The sequence below is a fragment of the Nomascus leucogenys genome, chromosome 17 (genome assembly GCF_006542625.1).
Source record: "Nomascus leucogenys isolate Asia chromosome 17, Asia_NLE_v1, whole genome shotgun sequence".
NCBI classification, from domain to species: domain Eukaryota; kingdom Metazoa; phylum Chordata; class Mammalia; order Primates; family Hylobatidae; genus Nomascus; species Nomascus leucogenys.
Window position 1 is genome coordinate 79873413 of NC_044397.1, and position 19807 is coordinate 79893219.

General features: G+C 39.9%; 2 pseudogenes; one reads left to right on the top strand and one right to left on the bottom strand.

Annotated features, from left to right (window-relative positions):
• Positions 1-15134: 15134 nt before the first annotated feature.
• LOC105737751 lies at positions 15135-15568 on the top strand (annotated as a pseudogene).
• A 972-nt stretch (positions 15569-16540) lies between these two features.
• LOC115831095 lies at positions 16541-16767 on the bottom strand (annotated as a pseudogene).
• Positions 16768-19807: the final 3040 nt, after the last annotated feature.

Sequence of the window (19807 nt, forward strand, 5' to 3'; positions counted from 1 at the left end):
TTACATGATTCTCTGATAGCAACTCCCATAGCAAATATAGAAGGGCAATAACTATACTATTCCTCATTGCAGATGCGTTGCCTGTAAGTTTGAGTTGTTTTTTCCAGCAGTCAGGATGAGTTGGCATCAAGAATCTCTTCTCTCTGTTCAGTCCCCTTTTTGGCCAAAAGCAAATGTCTGCAAAGACAGGTGACCAGGGTGAAAAACAGTCAGTGGACCAGGGCACAGATCAGAGCCACACGCAAGGGCCAAACCCATAGCTTGGGCCTTATAGCCACTCTGGAATTTTTCCACAAATTGTGCCTGTTGGAATTCTGCCAGCATCAGCCCCACAGTCCATAATGATCCAGTGCTCAACAGTTTCTGCATCGCTAAATGTTTGTGGGGCTCAGAAATCAATATTTAATCACACTTAGGCAGAGCCCAATATTCTGTGCACTCAGCAGTGTATGTTTTTGGTTGCTGGGTATATAAAAGTTAACATGAGAAGCAGAACATTCGTTGGAATGAGCTGCATTAAAAATATTACCGCTGTGGTACAAATCACTGTTAATGACATTTATCGAGTGCTCATTTTGCAAGGGTCCCACCCTACCAAGAGTTTTAAGATGGTACAAAGGAAATGAAAGACAGTTTTTTTTTAACCTCAGAAGCTAATGTTTCTCCTTTTTTTTTTTTTTTTTTTTTTCCCTCAGCCCTTCACTAGGAACATAACAGCTGGATTACTTTCCAAAATCTTTGTCAGCTTTAAAATCCTGTTCAGAGTAATGGGAATATCAGCTACACCTGATTTCCTGGTAGGCAATTGTTAGTTCAGCGAGGAGTGTATTGAGAGACCAAATAGGCTTTCTCAACAGTCAAACCTTCTGAACTATTTGAAAATCACAAAGATCTGAGAATCCTGATATTACAGTCCGGTCCAGGGTTGGTTGGCACGGGTGTTTTAGGCAACATGCTAATGAGATAAGTCCAGTCTTCAAGCGCCTTAACCCAAAATTCACATAGCAGGTCCTATAGTTAAAACATAAATGATGGGAGTTTACGTGACGAAGTGAGAGTAATTAGTACAAGGGCTCCACTGTGCTTAGCAAACCCACCCAAAATTCACACTGCACAACTGCAGATATTGACATGGAGATCAGTGGAAACACACACACTCACAACTTTGGAAGTTATATTCTGCAACTTTGCCTTGTTTCTCTACATAAATTCATCCTGAGAAAGAGAAAAGTAGGACTCCAACATCCCAGGAGATAAACTAGTATGATTGGGTAGGGCTTGGCCTTCTCCTGTTGACCATAAACAATTTCACAAGAAATCAACATCAGACAAGATCACTCCATGGCCATGTTAGAACAAGATGAAACAGGACCACTCGGTAACTACATCTGAACAAAACCAAACCACAAAATACCAAAAATCCCTCTCTCCCTGCTTACGTGAGTGACTCCTGCTTTGTTCCCAGTTACAGCTTTAGCTTTGCTGCTCTCCCTCAAGATTTACTGATGAACATCCAATTCAGAGTGAACTTCCAATCCTTGGATCCTCCCCAAGTTACCCAACTAAAGCCCAGATCCTACAAATCCTTTCCAACATTTTCTTACTGACACTTTCCAGGCGCCCCATGGAGAGATGAGTAATAAACACAACTTTTTCAAGTAGAGGTATGGTCCTTCACCAGAGAGCATTGACAGGAAATATAGATTTGGAGTGAAGGTTAGAAAAGTAGGACCATGGACGTCTTGCCTTTGGCAGAATGGGGCACTAATAATAGTGTAGCATAGCTGGTGTTTTAGTCGGGGTTCCCCAGAAAAATAGAACCTATAGGATACATAGTGAAATATCAAAGGGGGCTTATTAGGGGAATTGGCTCACTTGATTATGAAGGCTGAGAAATCCCATGATAGGCCATATACAAGCTGGAGAACCAAGAGAGCCAGTAGCATGGCTCAGTTCAGGTCTGAAAGCCTCAGAACCAGGGAAGCTGGTGGTATAAGTTTCAGTCCAAGGCTGAAGGCCTTTTGATGCAAGTCCCGGAGTCCAAAGACCAGAGAACCTGAAAAGTTTACATCCAAGTGAAGAAGGGCATCTCAGTTCTGGCAGAGAAATAAAATTCACCCTTCCTCTGCCTGCCTTTTTGTTCCATCTGAGCCCTCAGCAGTTCGGATGGTGCCTGCCCACATTGAGGACATATCTTCCCCACTCAGTCCACCAACTCATACACCAATCTCCTCTAAAACACCTGCACAGGCACACTTGGGGCAGCCCAATCATTCTAATTTAATGCAAAACCACCCTGGTTTCCCTTTCAGCAGAAGTATGGGCTCAGTGCCTACTGAGTATTGGGAATAATTAGTGCTTTACCAGCTATCCAAGTATTCCTTAACCCAGCCAAGTAGGCATGCAAAATCAACCACCACAGCTGGAATGGTGGTTATGTAGCCATTTTCTTCCAGGTTGCCATTTTGCAACTGCATAAAAACATCACTACTACCATTGATACAATCTGTATGAGTCTATGCAAATATTGGCTGTGCAGTTGGAATCTGCCTTCACCCCTTAAAAAGTAGATGTTCTCTTCAGTCCAAATTTGGTTTCTTCACCCATATAATCTCCACACTTTACATGCTATGATGTATCCTTATACTCAAAGACTTCTACATTTTTCATTTTGAATACAAAATAATGACATCCAGACCCTCATTTGAAGATTCCTGGCAGAATAGAGCACCACTTGTTCTTGATGTTTTTTCCCCAATCAATTAAGCATTTAAATTGTTTCTCATCTAAATTGAATTTGCCTTTTTTTTAAAACCCTTTTTCTTTCCCACAGTCATCAGCCATATCTTCGTAAGCAACTGTTTAATATGCTAAAGAAACAAAAGTGTAGTTGTAGGGAGGTGGAAATCAGAGGGGACAGGATAGAATGGCGAAGAAAAACTGTAACCTAGTTCTAGACCTGGAACTCACCTTACATAAGGTGAGCTTGGACAAGACACTTCGCCTCCTTAGACTCTAGTTTCCTCCTCCATAAAATGAGGTGAAGATGAGGTCACTAAACTTTCACAAGGGAAAATTGTCACTGTACTCTTATTGCCCACTTTTACTTCCTCATGTCTCAGAAGAAGAGCAGGAGCCCCTTCTTCATTCTAAGACTTTCCTTTCCATTTGAGACCCAAGTTCATCCTCCCTGGCTTCCATCAGGATGTTGTTCTTTCTTTTGAATCTTTAATTCCTTTTTTTTTCATTAGCTTCTTCCCTTTTTCTACCAAAAGCCCAGCTTCCAATTCACTGTCAAGAACTATGAACCACAGCTGTGGTCTGTGGCTCACACCTGTAATCTCAGCATTCTTCGAAGCTGAGGTGGGCAGATAACTTGAGGTCAGAAGTTTGAGACCTGCCTGGCCAACATGGCAAAACCCTGTCTCTACTAAAAATACAAAAATTCACCAGGTGTGGTGGCACATAACTGTAATCCCAGCTATTTGGGAGGCTGAGGCATGAGAATCACTTGAACCTAGGAGGCAGATGTTGCAGTGAGCCAAGATTGCGCCATTGCATTCCAGCCTGGGCAACAGAGGGAGACTCTGTCAAAAAAATAAAAATAAAAAAGCAACCAATAACAGTTGACTTCTATGGCTTCTTTCTCCACAATTCAACTAGTAGATTGCCCACTGATTCCACATTCCTTCCTTCACAGCAGATCCATTTGAAACCATCCCAGTTTTCAAGTGACTGGGAAAACAGGAATCAGAGATTCTGATGGCTCAATATAGACTAAAGGAAATATTTTGTTTTCAAAGTCACATGTGTTGGAAATAAATTAACACAGCAGCATTACAAGGTATAGTAATCAATATATAATTGTGTTCAATTATTTGTTTGAAGCAGACCGTATTTCTATTTTTCCATTAAATTAGTTACAAGCTTTAATGAAAACCTGTTTGGAACACATAATTTGCACAAATTCAATTTTTAAAATTTAATTGGCATTTAAGCAAGTGTTTTTTTTTTTCGACCAGCTACGAATTCATTTCTCTTGGTTTATGGTTTTATTTATAGTTGATTTTGTTAGACTAGAAAAATTATGGTAATTTAGCTCTTCCCTAAAAGAAGCTAGGCGGAACTTACAAGGCCTGTGCTGGCGAAAAATAACAGAAAATCTGTTTTTTGTAATTTTCTTTAAGATAGAAAGTTGTGGCATTTACCCATACCCATATTTTGGGTGTTATCCAAAATAGCAGGTAAGGCAACTCTAGGTTTGTCTCCTCTGCTCCTACACTAACCAAGCCCTGAACCTACTTTCCTGACAATCCTCAGAACTATGGAATTGGCAATGAACAGGACTAGCCAAAGCTGTAGCACCTTTCAAGTGCTTTTAGTAAATAATCTCATTCTATCCTCATCACCTGGGGAATCAAAAGGGTCAGGTAAGCAATCTATTTTCTCTTCCCAGTTTCCTAGTATCATATGAAAGATCATCTTCCTCACCTTCATTCATGAATTCCAAAGACATTTATTGTGCATTTACTGTATGCCAGCAGCTGTTCCAGGTCAGTGGTTCTCAAAAGGTGGTCCCCAGACCAACACAATCAACAACACCTGGGAACTTGTTAGGCACATTTTCAGCCCTACCCCATATGCCAGACTTTGAGAATGGCTATTCTAGACTTTCAGCTACAAAGGTGAGTACTCATGCCGTGGCTTCAAAAGGTTCTCTGGGTCAGTGGAATAGACAGACAAGTGAATAAATCATTGCAATATAATGAGCTACATCCACAATAAGAACATAGAAGAAAAGCAAAGTTAGAAGACCAATAGCATTCAAGAGAAGGCCCACCGACCTAAAGCATGCCTTGTGAAGACCACAAAAAAAGGAGTAGAACAAGCAAAAGCTCTCTAACTAGGTGTGGGGTCTCAGGTAGCCATCTACCTCCCTGGGTCCCAGGGTGCTCATCAAGGAAGCAATGACCACATCAAAGGTGCTGAAGCAGAATCTAGTCAAAATAGATGATCTGTGAAGCTCCTTCCATGTTCTGTGACTCTCTGCCCTCATTTCCAAGGAGATTATGGTCAAACCTGAAGTCAAACATCAAGAATACATGAAAGGATAAATGAAGGGGTTGTTGTGGTTCATTTTCTTTGGGGAAATCCTCTGTGTGGATGGAAGATGGGAACCTTTCACTTTGTTCAATACCACTTTGTTCAATAACAGCTTCCTATTGGGTAAAAATGCAGTGACCATCCTCATCTTTCTGACCTTGACTATGAGAAAAGGGGCCTGAAGACCTTTCTGTAGTGCTCCTCCATGTGGACTTCTTGATGGGACACTCCATGCAAATGTAAACACATATTCCTTAGGAACAGCTGCCATCTGGACAGCACTTTTCCATGGAAAGTGACTCATCTGTGTTATCTTTTTTATGCTTATCAACAGTCCTGTGACCCAAACATCTCTTTCATTTCTCACTAAGAAAAAAACTCAAAAAACTCTGAAGGAGTGGTGTTATGAGTTCAATTGTCCCACTCCCTCCAAAAAAAATCATTCATATGGGGAAGTTTAACCCCCAATGCCTCAGAATGTGACCGTATTTGAAAAATGGTCATTGCAGATATAATTAGTTAAGATGAAGTCATATGGAGTAGGGTGAGCTCCTAATTCAATATGGCTGGTGTCCTTATAAAAGGGAAGATTTGAGCACATATGTGCACACAGGCAAAATGCTATGTGACAGATGAAGGCAGGGATGGAGATGATGTTTCTTCAAGCCAAGGAATGCCAAAGATGGCCAGCAAACCACCAGGACTGAGACAAGAAACATAGGTCAGATTCTTCTTCACAGCCCTCAGAACACATCCTACCCACACCTTCATGTTGGACTTCACTCCTCCAGAAGTGTGAAATGATAAAGTTCTGTGGTTTAAGCCACTCAGGTTGTGGTACTTGGTTATGGCAGCCTTCACAAACGAATACAAGCAGATTCACCAAAATCTCTGAGGGGCATAGTGGCTTTTATGCTGCCCCATTGGAGAAGACACATAGAAGAGTCAGTGCCCCCCAACTCTGCTGCAGGCCACAAGAAGCTCCCATGTTTCAGGGACTCCCTGTCATTAGCAGTGATGCCCAGGGCCATACTCAAAGGAAACAGCAGAACTGGCTGGCACACTGGGGTGCTTGAGGGACCTGGCAGTACCCCAGAAGGAAGAATCCAAGTTGAAGGAAAGAGGGAGCGCTGAGGCTGCTACTTGTCTGGGAAGGCATGTGACAGCCTCGTGCCCCAAGGGAATCCCATGAACACATTTGGGGGTCTTTACTTAGCAGGAGGCACAATTTCCCCATCAATGAATAGACTAAAAGTCACTGAAACAAGCAGTTTAATCTGATCAACATTTTAATTAAGAAAATGACCCATAACTGTGAGTTCTCTGCTGGGATTACTCTGTTCATCTTGGGAAAAGCAGTATACTCTCACTTCCTATATCATTAAGAGAAAGTTGTTAACCGGAATCTTTTTGTGTCTGGAGAACACGGCAGTTTGGCAGGATTGCAGAGAGGATGGGAGGAAATGGGTTCTGAAAACATTAACAACTTCAGTCAGCTATTTTGACCACCAGTCAAGTATAGCTTATACAACTGTTTCAAGATGAAAAATGGGAAATAAAATGAGAAAAGGAAGAAAGAAAAAATAAAACAAAATTGTGATGTAAAAATATCGAGTCAGTCACTTGCAATTTTCTATGTATCCTAAATAAAATGTATGCTTCATTGCAAGGTAGGGCATTGTTTAATAATGCAAGATCTTGTTCTTTTTACAGAGTCTTAGAGCAGAGCCATAAAAAGGAGTGCAGGGAATATTCAGAGGGAAGCAACAGGCTGGATAATTAAGCTGTCAGTATATGTAAAAAATATATATATATGTATGTATGTATGTAAATTCAGGGCCCCCCTAAATCAGTTTGTGATAGAGACTCTCATGGAGCACTTGAGAATATTAGCTTAAGTTCACAGCAGACACACAGAAAATGGAGATTCTGGTGGCTTAAAAGAAGATATAATTTACAAATATTATTAAAAGTATAACATTTCAGGGTGTGTATTAATTATATAGTTTTAAAAGATGTTTGAAATTATTTAATTATAATTATATAATACTATAAGAAATAAGTATCATAGAGGTTTTCATAACCCAGTATTGAAAAATTGCTAAAAACTACCAATTCTGGGTGTTAGAAATATTTGTTACTTATATTATTCTTTGCCATTTCCTGTTTTTAAAAACGTATCTCTAAAGCATTTTTATAAAGATCTTTTATCCTCATATCTAACAAACATTCTGACTGCAGATCTGACATGTACTAGCATTGTGAGTTGGGGCAAATGTTTTACGCTTTCTGCATTGGTTCTTCATCCACAAAGTGAAGTTCATAATAACGTAAGGTTACTATGAGGATTAGATGTGTTGCATATAAAGAGGTGATGTTAAATAGCAAGCATGCCCCAAATAGTAATTACTCTTATTCCTGAATCTCCTCCCTGGTGTATAGTCATTCAGCCCCACCAGGAACACTTTGAACTCTGATGAGAAAACCTCACCTTCTAGGCCAGTCTGCTATGTTTTTAAATTCTTCATTGTCAGAAAGTCCATTTAATGGTCTTCCTATAACTGTCACCAATGGTCCTTGGGGTTACACAGTTCTTCCACTCAACATTCTTTTGGCATTAAATTCAGCTAAGAACCTTCCACTCCACTATACCTCTCCCTATCTCCAAAGCTTCTCTTTTCCAGGTTAAAATGTCTCAATATCTTTATCATCTTAAAAGATATTTAATTTTGAGTTCCTGTACCATGATGGTGAGTTTCCTCCAAGCATACTTCCTCTAACCTTTATCTCTTTAAATTGCAACACCTGGAGGTCAGAATGAAGCTGAACTTCCCTTTCCATCCCATATCTTTACTCTCAATCATGGATGGGCAAACATTTTTTATAAAGGGCCAGATAGCAAATATCTTCAGCTTTACCACCCATACAATAGCTATTAAATTACTCAACTTTGCCATTGTAACGCAAAAGCAGCCATAGGCAGTACCCTGATACATGGGCATGACTGTGCTTCAATGAAAGATTTTTTTTTTTTTTTTTTTTTTTACAAAAACAGTAGGCAGGCCGTATTTGACCAACAGGTCATAATTTGCTGACCTCTGTGTTTGATGATATTCTCCCAGTAAAGAAGGATTCCCAATGGCCTTTTACAATCGCTTCATCACACTATCATATCTTTTGTCATACTTGCCACTGAACTATGTCTCCAACAATATGGCATCAATTTGAGCACCCTTCTAGGTGCAAAGAAGGACATAGATAAAAGAATAAGAGTTCGCCAACCTCATCTCTGTAGCAGAGAGGAGCATGTCAGAATACTGCAGAACAGATCCTTACTGCCAGTTTCTGCACAGATACAGCACCAACTAGTCTGCGCATATCCATCCAGATGCCACCATAACTGAGCTTAACACAGACAAAAGTTAATGAAAGTTTTCTACAGATATGCAGGAGATTTGGAGATCACAAATCGAGACCTTTGCCTTCATCTGTTACACATTATCTTGATAGATTCAGCTCACCTCTCCAAACTGTTGGGTTGTTCTTGGATAATCATTTTGTTATCCAAATGTGTAGAGTCACATCTGTTCTTCTCTTTTGTTTAGAAATTATTTTCTTCATTATTCATGTTTGCATCATTCAGGTATTTACATGGTAGCAATTAATTAGTTGCTAATGAGGCAAAAAAAGCCATCCAATTCCTTTCAGCAGTAGTTCATAATTCAATCCAATATTTTTTGTTTACTCAGACTCAAGAATGCCCTTAATTAAGATTTGCTGTAATTTCCTACCTTGATGATTCAGCTTCTATAGCGTCACTTCCCTATTATCAGCACGCAAGTGAAAAGAACACTGGAGTGTGAGTCAAAATGCAAATACCAGTCCCATTTCCGTTATTTTTTAATTTGAGAGCTTAAGTAAGCTAATTAAGTTCTCTTCAACTGTATCTCTTCATGCATAAAATAGAGAAAATAATACTTTCCCTTCCTTCCTCACGAGATTAATTTAATCGTCAAACATGTACATGGATTTGAAGGTTATTTTCTCCATATATGTAATATGCTTCTTATATAGAAAGATACATATACTGTTAGCAGAGAAAGTAAGTCACAGACCAGTATTACCATATAATCTTAATTTTTCTAGAGAGAGCCACACAAAATTGTTAATAATGTTCATCTCTCTGTAGTAGAATCATGAGTGAAATTTATCTTGCTGCATTTTGCTTATTTGTAATTTCTGTTTTTCTACAATGAGCAATTACTACTTGTATAAAAATAAAAGGTCAAATTTTAGAACAATTGTTTATTGAATTATAAAATAACATGTTAATTCTATAGCATTAGAAAAGTACAGAACTGTATAAAAAATCACAGATATTAAAATGCCCTTGCTGGACTGTTACTACAACCCAGAAAAGAGTTGCAGTAAGCCATCTCTAAGGCTGAGTTCTTACATCCCATGGTTCTTGATACTTGGTGAGTTTTCCTAAGCAGCTGAATAACTATATGCATCAGTCAACATTTTTAGTAAATTTCCACGGCAATTTAAATAAGGAATTAAAACTGCCATGGCCCATATAATTACAGATGAATCATAGAGAGCTATTTGGGTTGGCACTGCTAAAACTTCCGTTGTGATACTCTTAAAATGAACAACAAACAAAAAGGTTGGTTTTTGGAGGGCCTACATTTTAAATAATTTGGAGCAAGTAAATTTAAATATATAAAGAATGTATTTTTGAAAACCAGAGTAAACAAGACACTAATTCCCTTAAAGAGAAGTAAGTTAAGGGTAAACTTTGAAAAAGTCAGATCTTAAATTCTGTGCTGGAATGTTTTCAAATGGCTTTTAAAGCCTAGCTATTCCATCAGAGTCACAGTCACGAAGTCTAGCTATTCCATCAGAGTTGCTCTAAATCAGCTTCTAAGATTAAATATGGATAAAAACACTAAGGCTAATGCAGAGGAATAGGAGCTTATATATGGTACAAACAAATTTCCTCTACCTCTTGTATTATCACCAAATGGGAAACAGAATGAAATTTGTGATTGACTTTTTTAATACAGGAAGTGCATTTTTCATTCTCCTTAAACCAAAAACTCCTGGATGGAAGAATTACATGGTGATCATAAATGCAGATAGAATCACAGCATTTTTTTTCTTTAATTCTTTTCAGAAGGCTTTCTGCATTAGCTAAAGCTATTAACTAAAAATAAATCCAGAGGGAGAAAATATTTGCAAATTATGTATCTGATAACAAACTTGTGTTGAGGTAGGGTGCATTAAAAAAACCCTTACAACTCAATAAGAACACAAATAACTCAATTTTAAAATGAGCAAAGGATCTGAATAGACATTTCTCTAAAGAATATATACAAATGGCCAGTAAGCACACAAAAAGATGTTCAGTATCATTGCCCATCAGGGAAATACAAATTGAAACCACAATAAGACACTACTTTATATCCACTGGATGGCAATAATCAGTAATATGGAGAATATCATGTTGGCAAAGATGTGGAGAAATTAGAACCTGCATACTCTGCTTATCAGAATGTAAAATGGTAACAGCCACTTCGGAGAACAGTCTGGCAGTGCCTCAAAAGGTTAAACATACGGTTACTATCTGACCCAGCAATTCTCCTTTTAGGTATTTACCCCAGAAAAATAAAAACTTATGTCTGCACAAAAATATGTCCACGATGTTCATAGCAGCATTACTCACAGTAGCCAAAAAGTTTAAACAAGTCCATCAAGTGATGAATGGATAATATGTATAGCCATACAATGGAATATTACTCTGACATTAAAAAGAACAATGTACTGATCTATGATACAACATGAATAAACCTTGGAAATGTGCTAAGTGAAAGAAGCCAGTCACAAAAGACAGACTACATATTGTAAGATTATATTTACATAAAATGTCCAGGATTCACGCCACTGCACTCCAGCCTGGGAAATAAGAGTGAAACTCCGTCTCAAAAAAAAAAAAAAGTAAAATATCCAGGATAGGAAAATCTATAGAGACAAAAAAATTACTGATTGCCTAGGGCTGGGAAATTTTTTTTTTTTTTTGAGATGGAGTCTTGTTCTGTCACCCAAGCTGGAACGCTGTGGCGCAATCTCGGCTCACTCCAACCTCCGCCTCCCGGGTTCAAGTGATTCTCCTGCCTCAGCCTCCTGAGTAGCTGGGATTACAGGCGCATGCCACCACACCCGGCTAATTCCTGTATTTTTAGTAGAGATGAGGTTTCACCATGTTGGTTAGGCTGGTCTCGAACTCCTGACCTCATGATCCACCCGCCTCAGCCTCCCAAAGTTCTGAGATTACAGGTGTGAGCCACCACGCCCGGCACTATACAGAAATTGTCTAACTTCTTTCCCTATCTTTATTCCCATTCTCCATACTCAAAAGTTCCACCTCACTTACCAACTATAGAGTCTTCAGGACCCACTCACTGAGGAGCTGGCTTCCTCTCAATCCTCAGTCTAAGGGACTTAAGATAACCCCATCTCTGTTCCCATGGAAATACAGACTTCTTTTTGAGAAAGGAAAATGTCATTTGGATCTAAAATTAAGTATTTTGATTATTTAGACACTGTACTATAAATCCACCATCTAAGTTTATAAAGAAGCCATATTTATGATTAAGGAATCTCAGCAAAGACTAAGGTCAAGGTCTCAAGTAAGATTAAATTGAACACTCTATCTTACGTGGCAGATTTTCCCTGTTACATATCCCTGTAAAGAGATTTGGATTCCCCTATGGCAAATTATTTTACTACGGAACTTATCTTTACCCATTTGAAATGTAAACCTTTATGTTTATATGAACATCCATGTCAAGATTTGTATCTACTGCTATAAATAGTAATAGCTCAGGAACCACTTTTTAATGCACATGTAAGGTGTTACTGAACTTACTGGTTTATTAAATTATTATTATTATTATTATTCATTTCTTACCTAGCCCTAAGCCCTTTGCTTTTTAATACTATAAAAGCCCCTACACAACTTCTGGTTTTTGAAATGGCTGTTTTAAAACTGTTAACTGTCTGCTGAAGCATTTTGCTCAAAGTTTGAATCAAAAGTGCTTCTGATGTTGCTGAAGCTAAACGAAGGTGGAGCTTCATCTTTTCTCCTGCTCCAGTGGCCTTCGGCCCCTCTTCTCTGCAGACTGTCATGCCCATAGTCACACTTTAGACTCTCCTCTTGCTGCTAGATGTTGGAGAGAGCTGTCCATGCTATAGAGAAGATATTTACCAACAACCTGTGGTCTTGGCTACCCTTCCCCAAACCCTGTGAAGCAAATACCTTGGGTCGGGCTAGAGCATGGGGAGCACCTTTTCCCCAGGATCTATTAAGCCTCACACTAAAGCAGAGTATGAGGCCCCATCTGCATCTTGGGTGTCTCCACACCCCAGGCAGCTACAAAGAAGAAAAAGACAGAGTGTGAGTCCACAGTGCTAACTTTTTAAAGCTGCATAGACAAGAAAGAGAGAGGAAGAAAAGATGGGCAGCAGTCCTACAGAATAAACCCTGGTCAGCTAACCACTTTGGTCACTTGGGTAGAAGAGAGAAGAGAGTAAGTCATATCCATGAACTGACATCTTTTCTCAAATTGACTTCACCATAAGTAAATCTGGCCTCATCAGTACCCTAGAATTTGACCGAGCAGATTAGCATGTCTTCTACCTTGAGGAAAGGAAGAAGGGTAGGGTGTAAGACAGTCTCCCCTCTCCTAGAGGTCTATGATTTGGAATATTCAACTTCTGAAATCCAATGAAACCAATAAATATAATAAATCCAATAGATCACCAACCTCCTTCAACCCCTCCATTTCACTTCCATGATTCTTTTCCAGCATTCTTGCCCCTTTGTCTCTCCACCTGATCTACCCTGGAATCCCCAGCCTTCGTGAAGACAAACGAACAGCTGAGCCGAGCTGTAGGAGACCACATTGCACAGATTGGAAACTTAGAGACACCTTGCACCACTTCTTTTCAGATTAAAACCTTCTTCCATTCCACACAGATGTTTTTCCAACTTTCCAATACTCTTATGAGCTTTCTTCCTTTTTTTCTATCCACCACCCTTTCCCCTAGCAAATGTGCTTGACTCCCTCTCTACAGCAGAAATAGGCTTGTGAAGGAAAAGCTGGTGAAGTTGATGAAATTCTTGTATCTGAACCAGTTGTACTTTCTTCCTTCCAGTCTCACACAAAAAGCTCCTCTTCAAATCACTAAGCAATATCCATGTTGTCTCTGAGTAGCATCTACTTACGCTTTTGTGATGTTGCTAAAAATAGAAGTCCTTATCTTAGTGTATGTTTGATGTGCATTTCTTTTACTATGAAGGAGGTCGAGCATCTTTTAAATGGTTTTGTGTACATTGAATCTTCTTTACCAATTCCTTCCATCCAGCATTTTTCTCTCATTCTTTTTCTTTCCTTTTTATTTTTCTTCTTTTCTTAGTTGGCCCTCTATGTTCTTTACTGTATTTGAGCACTATCTATTCTCATTTGCTTTCTTTCACTTTTGCCTTCATTTCTGTGATGGTTTTAACTTTTTCTTACATTTCTTTGTTGAGTTCTTCCAGCTTATATTTTATCATCTCCTATATCTCACTACATTTTCCTCGGGCTCTTACATATCTGAAGTTCCTGTTTCATAAAAGCAGTTGCTTTATTGATTATTTTGAATTCATACTATATATGCAGTGTTTATCTGTTTCAAGGCAATATTTTTCTCATGAATATTTCTTGTCTAACATTTTTTTTGTTCCTTCTTCCCTTTCCCTGTGGTTCATAATTATGTGGATTTTCACTTTTTGATTCTTCATTATTGAAAGAGATAATTTTTTTCAGACCAATTCTTTACCAGTGCATATTGGGAAGGGACCAGTGCCAGGCTCCAACCTGGCTAGAATTTCCTCATTCCCCAGGGTTTTGTGAATGGTGATGATGAGCAGCAGTTGTTCTTTCTCACAATAACAACTTTCTCTTCTCCCCTGATGTCATAGAGATGGTTCATTTTCTCTACATACAACCTTTCTGTGTGACTTCTCATTTGGCTCTGCTTCCTCCAATTTTTAAAAGCAAATAGTGTGCAGAAGCACCTCTGCCCCTTATCTGTGCACCCTGTTGCAGTGAGGGTTTGGGATTTTGCACCTCAAGGAGTACCCCTTTTACCTTTGATGGCTCTTTGAGACCTGCAATCTCTACATCCTCTCTCTCTATTCTTATCAATTCTTACCTTCTCTATTATTGCTCTGGGAATTCACAGCTCCTTACTTTAATCATAGTGGAGTTTGTATTTTTGGTTTCGCATTCATTTTTTGCCTTTGGATGATTTTTAGGAAGAGCTAGAGGAAATGCCAAATATGTGCTTTAATATCTACGGCAAGTCTGTCCTTTTATACTTTCTCTGAAACCTCGCTCTGTGTATATTTTCAAGCTCTTCTATTTTTTTCTCAAGTTTATGTAAGGAAATAAAAAACCTCCCTGGTACCCCTTGTACTTAATGTCCTTATCTACCACTGTGTCTCCTCTCATTCACTAAATATTTATTAAATGCCTACTATGGATGGGGCATAGCATTTGGTACTAGGGTTTTAATGTTGATCAAGGTCAATGTTGCTTCTGCTCCCTCTGAGCTTATAATCTAGGAGAGAGAGCTGAGAATTAAACAAGAAATACAAATACTTTAAATTCACTCTCCCACCTTTCATTTACTTTTCAGCTGTCTGCAATCAAGCTTCTGCCCCTCAGCTCTGCTAATATTGTTCAGGCAAAGGTGCCAGAGAAAATTCCATTAACAAATCCAGTGGAAGATCTTCAGTCTTCAGCTCACCTTTCTCCTCCATGGGGCAGTTCACCATTCCTCTCTCATTGAAACGCACGCCAGATTTCTGTGACCTCTCATACTCTTTGCCCTTGTCATCTGCCCTTGATTTCTCTGTCTACTGGCAGCTCCTCCCGCTTCTCATTAGCAGCGGGTGTTCCGGAAGCACTACACTAGCCAGCATGGAGGAACATGGCGATTCTGAGCTGACCCCCGGCTGCAGTAGGCTGGGCCCTGGCAGTGTTCACAGCAGCTGTGCTCCCTCATGGGCCCTTCAAGGTTGGCTGCATGGGCACTCACCCTAAGTATTTAGAAATGATGGAATGAAGTACAGGAGATGACATCCAAGTTTATATAGCATTCTTAGTTTACCTGGACCTCATGGAGAGTAAAAGTTGGCGTGAAGTCAATTGTGTGTGGGAATGCTGGAACTGCAGCTCATCTGCCTTGTACTGAGCTAGAAGGGGAGGGGCTGCAGACTATGGTGTCTACCCCCTTCACTGCTTCCCTCAGCCATAACTGCTCAAGGGAGATCTTGAAGGCATCTTGGAACACAAAGATGTTCCCAGTGGCATTACTTTTAATAGCCCAAATTATAAACCACCTAAAAATTTAGGTCAGGAATCAGCAAACTTTTCCTATAAAAGGTCAGAAAATAAATATTGTAGGGTTTGCAGGCCATACTGTCTCAGTCATAACTTGTCAACACTGCTGTATGTAACACAAAGCAGCCACAGACAATATGTAAACAATATGGGCATGGCTGTGTCCCAATAAAACTATTTATAAATGTAGTGCCATAGTTTGCCATCCCCTCATCCAGGAAATAGTCGATAAAAGGATATATATGAGTGGTACATTAAGTACTCTTTGAAAATTAGTAATCAATATTATTTGAAACATGAGAAAATATTATATTAAATAAAAATTGCAAGATACAAAAGCGTATGAATGGCTGTAATCATGACTGAAATAACACACCCAGCATAGGATAAAAAGATGACAAAGGAAATCAAATTACTAACTGTGGTTATAGTAGGATGGCAGGACAGTAATAGATAATTTAGTCTTTTCTCAATATTTGTTTTCATTTGTATTACTTTTATAATAAGAATATTTTACCTTAAAAATTTTTTTCAAGTGGGTATGCACTCAAGAGCTTTGTTCTTGGCCCTTTTCTCTTTCCATTCTGTGTGTCTTCCCTAAATATCTTCCTGCACCCTTAGAGTTTAGCTCTGCTTTCTATGACAAACAACTGCCAAATCTATGTCTTTAGCTCAGGCTTCTCTTCTGAGCTCCAGATTCATATTTCAGCCACTTACTAGACCTCGATACCAGGGTGTCCCTCCTTCAATTCCAACTAGACATATATAAAACTTCAAAAGTAATAATATTTGAAGTAATATCTCTGAAGTAATATCTCCAAAACGACTACTAAGCCAATATCCCCTTGCCTGGTTTAGTGGCTTTTCTGTATTCTGCATCGCCCAAAACTGAAGCCAAGCATTTACTCTAAATCCTTGCCATTTTCTGATAACTTTCAACGTATCTTATTTATTTTTCCTTTTTCCTTCTTTTTTTAACTGGAACCACTCCAACTGCTTTCTCCCCCTCTCCCTCTCCCAAAGGAAGAGAAGAACGATCATCAGTGGCAAGCGGCAGTAGCAGCAAAGGAACTCCACGAGCCAGCTTCACGCTCGGGATCACCGTGTGCCTTCTCCTCGTGGGTTCTGCTGCTCTTCTGCAGGTCTGTACGCATTCAGAGAAACTTCCCTAGTAACAAACTATAGAATTGATGGCTGAAAGTACAATCTCTCAATGTATTTTAATTCTGCTCCTTGGCCTCCAAGCCCACCTTGACTGCCCTGGTCCAATCCCTGGTTGTCCCAGGCCCAGAAGACTGCCATCATCTCTCAGCTGGTCTTCCTGCCTCAGTCTCACTCCCTTCCAGGCAATATTTCCACCAATCTCAGGGTGATCTTCCTAAAATCCAAATTTAATCACAACAGACTCCTATTTAAACCCTTTAATTTCCCCCCCCCCTTTCTTCTGGATAAAATATAAACTCTTATCATAATTTTAAAAACCTTGCATGATCTGGCCTCTGCCAACCATCCCAGGATGATGTCCTGCTGCTCCCCTTTCTCCCCTGCCCTATACCTTATGTGCTACTATGCCTCATTACTCCTTCTCAAACCCACCATGACAGTTCAGCCCTGTTCCATCCAACATGCTTTTTCCTGGGATACACTTCCTGAAATATTTATTTTCCTGGAACACACTTCCTCTATGTTTCTATCTACATGAATCATGCTACAGGATTCACCTTAGTGGCTGCCTCCCCATGGAAACCTGGCCTGCTCCACAGCCTATCCTACAACCTTGTCTCCTCTGAGCTCCTGTTTGATATCCTAGATGCATCTGCCCCATTGCATTGGAATTCAGTTTTTGTTCATCTGGCCTTTGACTAGGCTGAGAGCTTCTTGAGGGCAAGGACAGGGTCTTACACATAACTGCACACTTAGTATGTTCCAAAGAGCCTAGGGCTTAAATGTGTGTGAATGAATGAAGGAACAAGTGATTGAATGAACTGTGGTGAGATTATGATGTGGGGAACAATCTACACTAGTCAGTGGGGAAAGGCATTTTGTAACATTGGTGGTGTTGAAAGATGGGAAATACAGTCTTTCTCTCTGGCTATTAAGTGTTTTACAGCAGATATTTTCTGAAGTGTTAAAAGTTAAATCAATTTCCAGGAAAACATGACTGGTGATGTAAAATATGTCGTGAGGGGAATATTTCCCCTCCTAATACTTTCCATGCACATGAAAGGGAAAAGTGCACCCACCACATATGCATGATGCTGTCATCTAGAAGTTCATGCTCTCATGTTTCTCCAGGCCCTTATATGCAGGGTAGCAAATGAGTATGTTGGCTAGGGATCAGTCCACGCACAAAGTTGGCATGCTCTTTGCCGTGTAATGAGTCATCTCCCTGTTGGTACCTGGTCAGCCCCAGCTTTGAGACAGAGCAGACAAGAAGGGACCCGTTTGATGTCCTAGATGCATCTGTCCCATCCTGTTTGAATTATACTGGACTAATCTGGCCAGGCATGAGGAATAGTGCTCCATTTAGGCATGGAGTCACCCCTAGAGCCCTGTTTACTATAAAAGACAGCTATTGGATCCTGGGAGTGCCCATGATGAAGCCAAAAGAGGTATCAGCCCACACACATAAGGAATCCATGGGTATTGAAAAATATTAATAAGATGGACATTGTGTCCTATGATGGAAGTCCCACATGAGAGCAAAGGCAGAACCTAAGGCCGTGGTCAGAAGTCAAGGTACAGGTTCAAAGTGGACCCCAGGGAGCAGGCAAGGCAACAGCAGTTTCCTTAAGAAACAAAACCTACACTACAAGACAATGGCAATATGGTATTGATCCTGGTATTTTTATGTATATAGATAAGGACAGTGTACTGAACATTTTTTTGGTTTTGGGTGCCCAGAACCATTTCCTCGAACGGTAGGTAATAGAACCTATCTTTCCTGTGGAAAGTGCATTCCTGTGGCTTGAGTGAAGCTAACCTCACCCAGCCTTGACCCCACAGCGGGCACATGGCCCAGACCTGACCTCACATTCCTCTGCAGGATGCTGGATCTCCAAGGTGGTTGATTGTAAGTCCCAGGCTTCTGGCAGCCATGTTGCTTTCCCATCTGAAGGATGAACAGGCAGAAACAAATACAGGTGTGAGACGCAAAGAGAGTCAGAGACTAGAGAAGAGCATTTGACCCCTGAAGCAAGAAGCAGCCCTGGAATTTCTTTTAAAGTCTGGATTGGGTGTCTGTGGCTTGCAGCCAAAGGAATCCTCCCACTAGAGGCCAACGTGTGTTGCTCTTGAGATGAGGCTGGACTTGGTCGATACTTGGGGCTGGGTTTGCAGTGTGGGCAGGGCACCAAATCTTCTGAGAAATTTTCACAATTCTCTATGTGACCACCACATTTTATGCTGAGATTTTGTTTCCCAAAAGATAAGTCTAGATGTTTAGTCACTGCTGTTATATTCTTTCCTACGCCTTTGTGTTTCTCATCCTTTTCACACTCATGCTAAACCCTCTGAATGAGAGGATGGGAAGGCATTGGCTGTATAGCAACTTTAAGACCACTTGAAGCCACTTATCCAAAGGATACTAGAAGTCATCCTCTGAATATCCAGGGCCTTCTTGTTTAGTGGAGGGCAAGGGACTCCTAGACCAGAATTACTTGTGATCTGAGAAGTCAGCCTAGGCCTGATTTCCCTTAGGGTTTCATTTCCTCCTGAAACTAAAGCTGGAAATAGAGCTCTTCTTAGTCCTCCTCCTGCGGGATCACATAATGGTCCTGTATAATTAGCCTGAAGACATTCCCTGCTGTTAGTTTGTCACAAAAACAAGCAGAAAGCACTAGAAAGAAGAGTAGTTATTTAGAAGTAAAAAGCAAGGGAAGGTTGGAAATGTTTGATCTCATATATAGATACTGCTTTGTGTTCTCCAAGTAATTACTTTTGGTTTACTTTTTTCTTAAAATGCATTGAGATTGGAAGGTTAGTAAGAATGAACAATAAAATTAGGTACTAAAAACAAATGAGGCTCTCAAGGGATAGAGTCAAATAAGAGAGAGAAAGTCTTGGCCCTACACTAGTTGCAAAACAGAGTTTTGTCAGCCCCTTCGGTATTTATCAGCCTTCCCTGCTAACACCAATTAAATGAGAGAGGAGATCTCAAAGTTTGGGTCAAAGCCTTTGATTTTCGGATAAGAGATCACATCAACTTTCAGAGAAAATCTCAGATGTCTCTAATATTTCTTTACTATAAA